Source organism: Protobothrops mucrosquamatus, unplaced genomic scaffold (assembly GCF_001527695.2).
Source record: "Protobothrops mucrosquamatus isolate PMUCROS unplaced genomic scaffold, P.Mucros_1.0 scaffold2571, whole genome shotgun sequence".
Lineage (NCBI taxonomy): Eukaryota > Metazoa > Chordata > Lepidosauria > Squamata > Viperidae > Protobothrops > Protobothrops mucrosquamatus.
Genome location: NW_015388629.1, coordinates 102,602 through 110,394, shown reverse-complemented (window position 1 = coordinate 110,394; position 7,793 = coordinate 102,602). Strand labels below are relative to the sequence as shown.

The 7,793-nt window shown below is 38.2% G+C and overlaps 1 pseudogene; it reads right to left on the bottom strand.

The window, feature by feature from the left end:
* Nucleotides 1–4,603: 4,603 nt before the first annotated feature.
* Nucleotides 4,604–7,793, bottom strand: LOC107295920 (annotated as a pseudogene).

The window sequence follows — 7,793 nt, the reverse complement described above, 5'->3', positions numbered from 1 at the left end:
AGAGAGAGAGAAAGAGAGAGAGGAAAGAGAGAAAGAGAGGAAAGAAAGTGGTAATAATATTAATAAAAAAAAGTTCTGAGCTACCCTTATTTTGCTTCAAAGTTCTTTATTTGAAATTTAAGTTTTTTTCCTGAAATTTCCCTCTTAAAATGAAGGTGCGTGTTATACGCCTGTGCGTGTTATACGCCGATAAATACGGGTATTTCTGTGAACAAAAATGTATGTTGAATGTTTATTTCTGGCAATCTCTGAATAGTATTTATCATTGGTTAAATCTTTATATATTTTTGTACAATTAGTGCAGTGGAAATTATAAGGATGGTATACATCCAAGAAGACACTGAGGATAAAAATTGTTTTGATTTGCAGATCATATCCAGTAAACTGAGCTCTTCTGTCTTCATGTCCTGTCACTGAATCAAGGTCATCAAACATAAATGAAAGTGATACCAAGATCAGCATGTTATATTTTCTTAGAGCTGATTTCCTTCTTTTTATCTCCTCTTGTTTAGAAGTCAATTTATTATTTCACCCTCTGATAGAAACATCTGAAGTCGTAATGGAGATGTTTTTCCTTTTGGCATCCAGCATTCTGAAACTGCCCCCTCCTCTTGATTTATGGGGGATGATTTACACACAGAGAGAGTTTTATTATTTTTCTTTCTCTCTGCCCTTATTTATTGCTTCATTGCTCCCTTTAGGTTTCTGAGAATAAACAAGCAGCAGGAAATAACCTGAGCTCTATTATCTATAGCAGTGATGGCGAACCTTTTAGAGACCAAGTGCCCAAATTGCAACCCAAAACACACTTATGCATCGTCAGGTGCCGGGTGGGTGTGTCCCATTGGCTGGGTGTGTCCCATTGGCTGGGTGTGGCCAATTGGGTGTGTGTGGCCCATTGGATGGGCGTGGCTGCGGTGGTAACGGCAGACTGGGTGGAACTAAAAAGTTCAATCAATCAATTCCAACTTTGCAAGATCTTTTTTTTTTCCTGAGAGAAGTTGAAATTGACTGATTGAACCTTTTTTTTTTTTTTTGCACATGGCGGCGGAGGCCTAAAGCGAAAAGGCTGGAGGCCTAGGACTGGGGCGATGGCACGCGTGCCACCAGAGAGGGCTCTGAGTGCTGCCTCTGGCACCCATGCCATAGGTTCGCCACCACTGATCTATAGCAACCTAAATATCATTATTTATGAATATGCATGTTTATACCATGCATTGCTTGTGAATCAGTTTCCTCCTTCATGAGATGTATGAGTGCATCACTTTGCGGAGTGAGGTCTCTCACTATTCTTCAGAGGGAACGACTATATTCATGAAATATGCTGTTTAATAAATAAAGTATTTGACTTATCAGCACAATTGGGACCAGAATTTATGCTGCTAAATTGTTAGGTGAACCACACCCAATTTTACAACGTGTTTTGCCATGGTGAAGCGAAACAGTAAGGTTGTTAAGTGAGTCATGTGGTCCTTCATGAATCTGGCTTCTCCCATTGATTTTGCTGCTTGGAAGCCAGCTGGGAAACCCAAATGGCAATCACATGATCCCAAGGATGCTGCAGCAGTCGTAGATACATGATGGTTGCCAAGTGCCCAAATTTTTATCGGGTGACCATGGGGATGCTGCAGTGTGAAAATTGGTTGTAAGTCATTTTTTTCAATGCCATTGTAACTTCAAATAGTACAGGAAAGGTTGTAAGTTGAGGACCGCCTTTTGATTCAACACTCTATGCTTCGACTTTCACAACAAAGGGAGGAGGTTTCCACAGGGAAACCTGTGGAAAATGACAAGTCTCCATCCTACCCAGTTTCAAAACCTATTTGCCCACCAACTGTCCTTATTCTATCATATAATTCTCTTTTCACATTTAAACTTGAAATTGTAATATAGCTGAGCTTTTGAATGTATCAAGTGACTTACATATTTTTATGAGCAGCCACTTAAATTATAGATAAAGAGGCCGTTCTGCTTTTAACCTTGCTGTCGTGTTCCGAATTGACATCCTTGTCCCAGATTTTTACTGGACTGTCAACCTTTTCCTATCAGAAGTGACTGCAGTTTAAACTAGACAGGGCAGCACCTTTTGTACTGCTACTGTGATTAGCATCACCTTCCTTTTCTCATCCTTCCTTCCTGTTTGTTCTTTTAAACTGTGACTTTTTGTACCACAGTTTTTTGCTTTTTGCTTTAGGCACAAGCTGGTAGCCTTTAGCCAGAGTTAGTGGGGGTAAAACTAGACTCCAGTTCTTGCAAGGAGAGAAAGGAATTAATGAGAAACCTGTACATAGACCTTTAATCTGGAAAAGGCTCAGTAGTCCATCATCCAAGAGAGAAACTGAAGTCTCAACAACACAGCTGCATGAATCACATTTACCTTTTCAATTAGGAAATGCCTGGAGGTTCTACAGATGCATATGCAGATTTGGGTAATCGTTTTTCACATTCTCCAGCTGGGTTAGTGATGATGAGCCATTTATATCTGAGCATAATTCTGCAGCAACAAGTACTCCTGAATTGCTGAGACAGCATAAAATGGGGAAAGGAAAGTTAAAGGGATATATTTCTAAATAGGCAGTATTAGAAGAATTTACTTGGTCTGATTTTCTGAGCTGGGTCATGAGTAAACATATAATATGCAATAAACTCAAAGGGGTAGCTGCTAGAAATAGAGTTCATTCATTCAACCACATACAATGGTTGGAGGTAGTCTACCTAGTTAGGGGGTCTACCAGTAGAGGTGTATATATAATGACAAGCAGGCTTTGATGTTTAGATACGCAGATTGAGATGCTCCTGCCCTGGGCTTTGATCCTGAGATGTATTGCCCTGAGGATGTGTGAAGGCCAGGAAGGAAGATCCTCCCTAGAAGATCCTCCTGGCATCTTCCCTTGAGGCACGGCTGTCAAACTCGCCACGTCACATGACGTGTCGCGACGTATCACGACTCTTTTTGCATTGGGGTGGGCACGGCTTCAGTATGATGAAAGCAGTTTGACACACCTGAGGGAATTTTTTTTTTCCAGAATGCTTAAAATGTTTCATTTATTCATAAACTTGATGCAAGTTTACAGATTATTGTACACTGCTAAGTTTCCGATTTTTTTTTAAATGAAGCTTCCAATAAAATAAAAATAGAGAAGTCGAGTGTGTGCACCTGTCATTGTGCTAGTCCATTAGAAATATTAAACAATTTGATTAGGTATCCAAAATATTAGCCTCAGGTTTTCAAATGAGCTATGGGAAACTCATAGAATTTGTCCTCTGTTTTAAGGCGGCTAAGACATTTCAATAGCAACAATATGTACAACCGAGTAAGCCAAAATCCTGGAAATCATCTGGAGAACTTCTTCAAAAGATCATAGGAAATAAAGTTCCACCAGGCAGAAGTCTTTAAATCTTGTCTTTCAAACTGAAGTCCAGCATCTGTGATCATCTTTTGGGTATCAAAGGAAGTACAGATGTAAGTTTGGAGGTAAAAATGGTGGAACATGGGAGAACCAAGGCATTTTTGGTCTTGGAAAGAAAAATGCTAATTCCTTTAATGCAATTTCAATGAATAAAGAAAGTGACCCCAAATTCAGCTCTAAAAAATTAAAACACCTGCTTTTTTTTAAAGGTAAGGCAATAATAAAGCTGTCACTGGCTCACATCAGTTTCCAATCCAAATTGGTCTTCTAAAAAAGGAAAAGAATTATTTTCTGAACAAAATCCATGGTCATGACGATGGTGACATTTAAAAGAAACCACCAATCTGAATCAAGATTTTCCTGGGAATTCCGTGGCTTTTGTTTTTTAAAAAATTGGTCTTCTTAAAAAAATAAGGAGTGTCTTGACTTTTGCTCATTGCTTTTTAAGTTCATTATCTACAAATGATTGCAACAACCCGTTAATGGAACTGAACTTGTAAAGAGGCTTTCTAGAATTTTAAATACATTTTCAAGCTTTATACCTAAGGTTCGTTCTTGAGAAGAAGAACTAAAGTCAAAAATTATCAGAACAACTCAGCAATCTAGTAGATATTGACCCGTTGCAAAGTTTTATTGGCACAGCCTGGCTGTGCTGAAACTAAGGAGTACTAACCTCAAGACAGCCACAAAAAAACCACATTTTAATTCTTTCACATTGCAAACTTTCTCCCATATCACCGTTCAAATTAGAAATTCTACAAACGTTCTCAAATTTTAAGCCTGGAAAAAGAGGGATTGGTTTTACAAGATCTGAAAACTCTACAACACATTATTAAACTAACTTTATTCCTCTTGGTTGAGTTTAAATAAAATATATTGCAATCCTCTGCAGTCCATTCTGGAAAAAATGAAAAACCCTGAAGTGCATAGAAAAGTCGATAGGAAATTTTAGTAAACCAAGAACCCAGTGTGAGGGATTCAGTACTAAAATACAGGTATGCTCAATCCATTGGGAAAATATAGGAAAGTATTGTTCTGTTCAAAATACTTGTCCAATGAGCAGAACAGTATGGCTGTGATTTATACTGGATATCCACCAATTTATTTATGAGCTGTTATGGGGCCTTTATAGCTTGAGTTTGCATGGAAATAAAATCTTTCACTGATATTGGTCCAAATGTAAGTGTGGCCCTCAGTATTATCCATCTTCTTTTGGAGGTGTGAACCAACCATACATACCATTTTTCTCATGTAACTGTACTAGAGATTTATAAGACTGTTGTGCTCTCGCTAGATTGTATTGGGTCTTATTTGCCCCAAATTGTATTCTGGCTTTTCCTTTGACTAACGTGGCATTAATCTGCATGATGACCGATTCTGTGGAATAGGCGCTGCTCCAACCCTGTTTAGTTAGAAGTTCCATGCAAAGGGCACCTCCACCCAGAACGTACCCTCCACTGAGCACTGGAGAGACCACTCTTACAAATGGAGGGTCAAAAGGGAAATTATCCTGGGAGTTGATATGGGTGAGAAATGTGAAATTTACGCAGGCACAAAACCTGCGTGAGAATTTTTATAAGATGTTTTATAGATGGCACATGGATCCTGCAACTATGTCTCGTATTTATGAGAACTATGAATCCAAGTGCTGGAGGTGTGGACAACAAGATGCAACTTTCTTTCATATGTGGTGGACTTGTAAGGTTATNAAAATAAGCATAGAATGGTGGAATACAATTTAGGTTTTTAGACAATTTGTTTTTTTTTTCTATATATTTCACCTACTTATGTACTGATATTTTGTGGAGTTAGGGATATTAATATTAGTTTACTTGTAGCTGAATAATATCCTGGGATTAGGTTTGGGAAGTCCGGGTGGGGGGTGGGGGGAGGGGTTTTTATTATTGTGATGTATCTGTGATATGTTATTTTTCTTTCTTATGATGAAAATAATAAAAAAATTAAGAAAAAAAAAAAAAGGGAAATTATCCTTAAAAGAGAAGTTGAGCAAAATATATTCCACGCCTTCTTTTTCTTTTAAGACTTGGAGATCGCTGTGTAACGGGCTGTCAGGATCGACCTTTAGAAGTTTCACATGCCACTCATATAGGCTGTCATTCACAAGTTCCACTGAATAAATCCCTGTCTTAAAACTTTGTGACCGATATATATCCCTGAGCTCTTTCATTAGTCGATCCGATGCTTGGACAGATCCAGAAACTGCACCATTTAGGTGATCCTCCCTTTGATTCTTTCGGATTTTTTCCAGAATGGCCAGATTCTCCTTCTCGATGCCCTCATCCTCAGATTTCTTCCCTTCGGCAGGCCCTTCCTCCTTCATGTCATAATGATCCAGATCAATGTCTTCATCCATATCTTCCTCCTCTTCCTCTTCTGATGTCGCCTCTTCGGTCGTTCCATTCTGGCCAGATGGCAAGGGCTGATCTAACATTTCGACATCCGGATGCTGGGGAAGGTTGTAGAGTCGGCAGAGGTTACAGATCAATCACTTCAGCTGCTGGAGAAGCAAAGTATTGCTTTTAATATCCTCTAATTGCTCCAGCACTGAAGTCAAGTTGGGGTCATCTGATTCCACAAACCATATTGGCGACGAAGATGGGTAAGACTCCGTGATGTTGCAGTGGATGGCGAGCGGTGGAGCCAGTGATGAAGTACTAGTCTAAGTGTTAAGATTGTATGTTTCCGGAAGTTCAAAGTGAGGCTAAAAGGGGGGGGGGGAGATCAAAGGCTTCCTATGTTCTTTTTATTTTTAAATTCTATATTAAATTCTATTTTTCTATTTAAATTCTATTTTTCTATTTAAATTCTATTTTTCTATTTAAATTCTATTTTTCTATTTAAATTCTATTCTATTTTAAATTCTGACAGCTGCAACATATTTCATTCTGCACTATGCAATCTTATAGTTTCATCATTTCATCAAGTAGGTATTATATCTCACTTCTTTTGAAAAGAAAAATAACACCTGTGTATTACTATCATCAGAGCTGATCCCACCAAGGATGAATATAACATAAATGACCACAGATACGATGGCATCTTTACCAGGCTATACACCATTTGTTGCTTTATTTTTTGGTTTTCATTACCTGATACACAATTTCAACTCGTTATAACTGATTACTTGAATGGGCACAATGATTTTGAAATATTTTTATGTTTGGTTTTTTTTGCAATAGATAATGAACATTGTTACAAAAAACACATCCAGTTGGATATGACTGCTGCTTGCATTCCACTTTCCTGAAGTGAGCCAGGAATGAAGAAATACAGGTAGTCCTCGACTTACAACAGTTCATTTAGTGACCGTTCAAAGGTACAACCGCACTGAAAAAAGCGAGTTATGACAAGTTTTTCAGTTACGACCTTGCAGCATCCCCATGGTCACATGATCAAAATTCAGATGCTCGGCAACTGGTTCATATTTATGACCATTGCTGTGTCCCAAGGTCATGTGATTCCATTTTGCAACCTTCTGACAAGCAAAGTCAATGGAGAAGCCAGATTCATTTAACAACCGGGTTTCTAACTTATCAACTGCAGTGATTCACTTAACAAATGAGGCAAGAAAGGTCATAAAATGGGGCAAAAATCACTTAACAAATGTCTCAACAGACATAAACAACAGAAATTTTGGGCTCAATTGTGGTCATAAGTTGAAGACTGCCTGTACATAAATCATTGTGTGTGGCTAACTCTATTTGCAAAGTCAGAATGCTGGGAGTAATAACCTATAGTATACATTGGGGTTAGGTGTTGGTGTGTTTTACAAGATGGGGGAGGGACTGTGGGTTGCAAAATTAGTATCACAAAGTGGTATCATATTCTTTGATTTCTAACACGGAAATGCCTATTTTTAAAGCTTACGTTATAGTGGAGATGAGCTACTAAGTTGATGAACTGATTTTTTTTTTATTTGCACAAAGCTGTTTCAACAGGCTGAAAATCAGACCAAAGGTATAAATGTAGATAAGGATGGGGGTGGGGGACTTGCAAGGAAGAAGTGAATAAAAAGAAAAAAAAGGGAATGAATCTATAAATATTGCCATTTTAAATATCCCAAGGTATAATGGCAACCTGAAATTCATCTGCTCTGAATACAATTAATTTAAATAAATATTTAACTTAATAAAATTCTTAAAAGAGGCAAATCACAGCATCAGCACAGAGAGATGGCCCCACAGCCAATATTCTTCCAAACATGCTACGCTGATTTAAGGAAGGCAGAAAAATTAGCTCTCGTGTTTGGGAGAGGAAAAAATTTGCTAGCTTTAAAAAACTCACCATCCTTCTGCTGAAGCTAGGAAGGATAAGACACCTGTGGAGATTACGAAGGATGCCATCCTCTGTTTTCAGGACCAT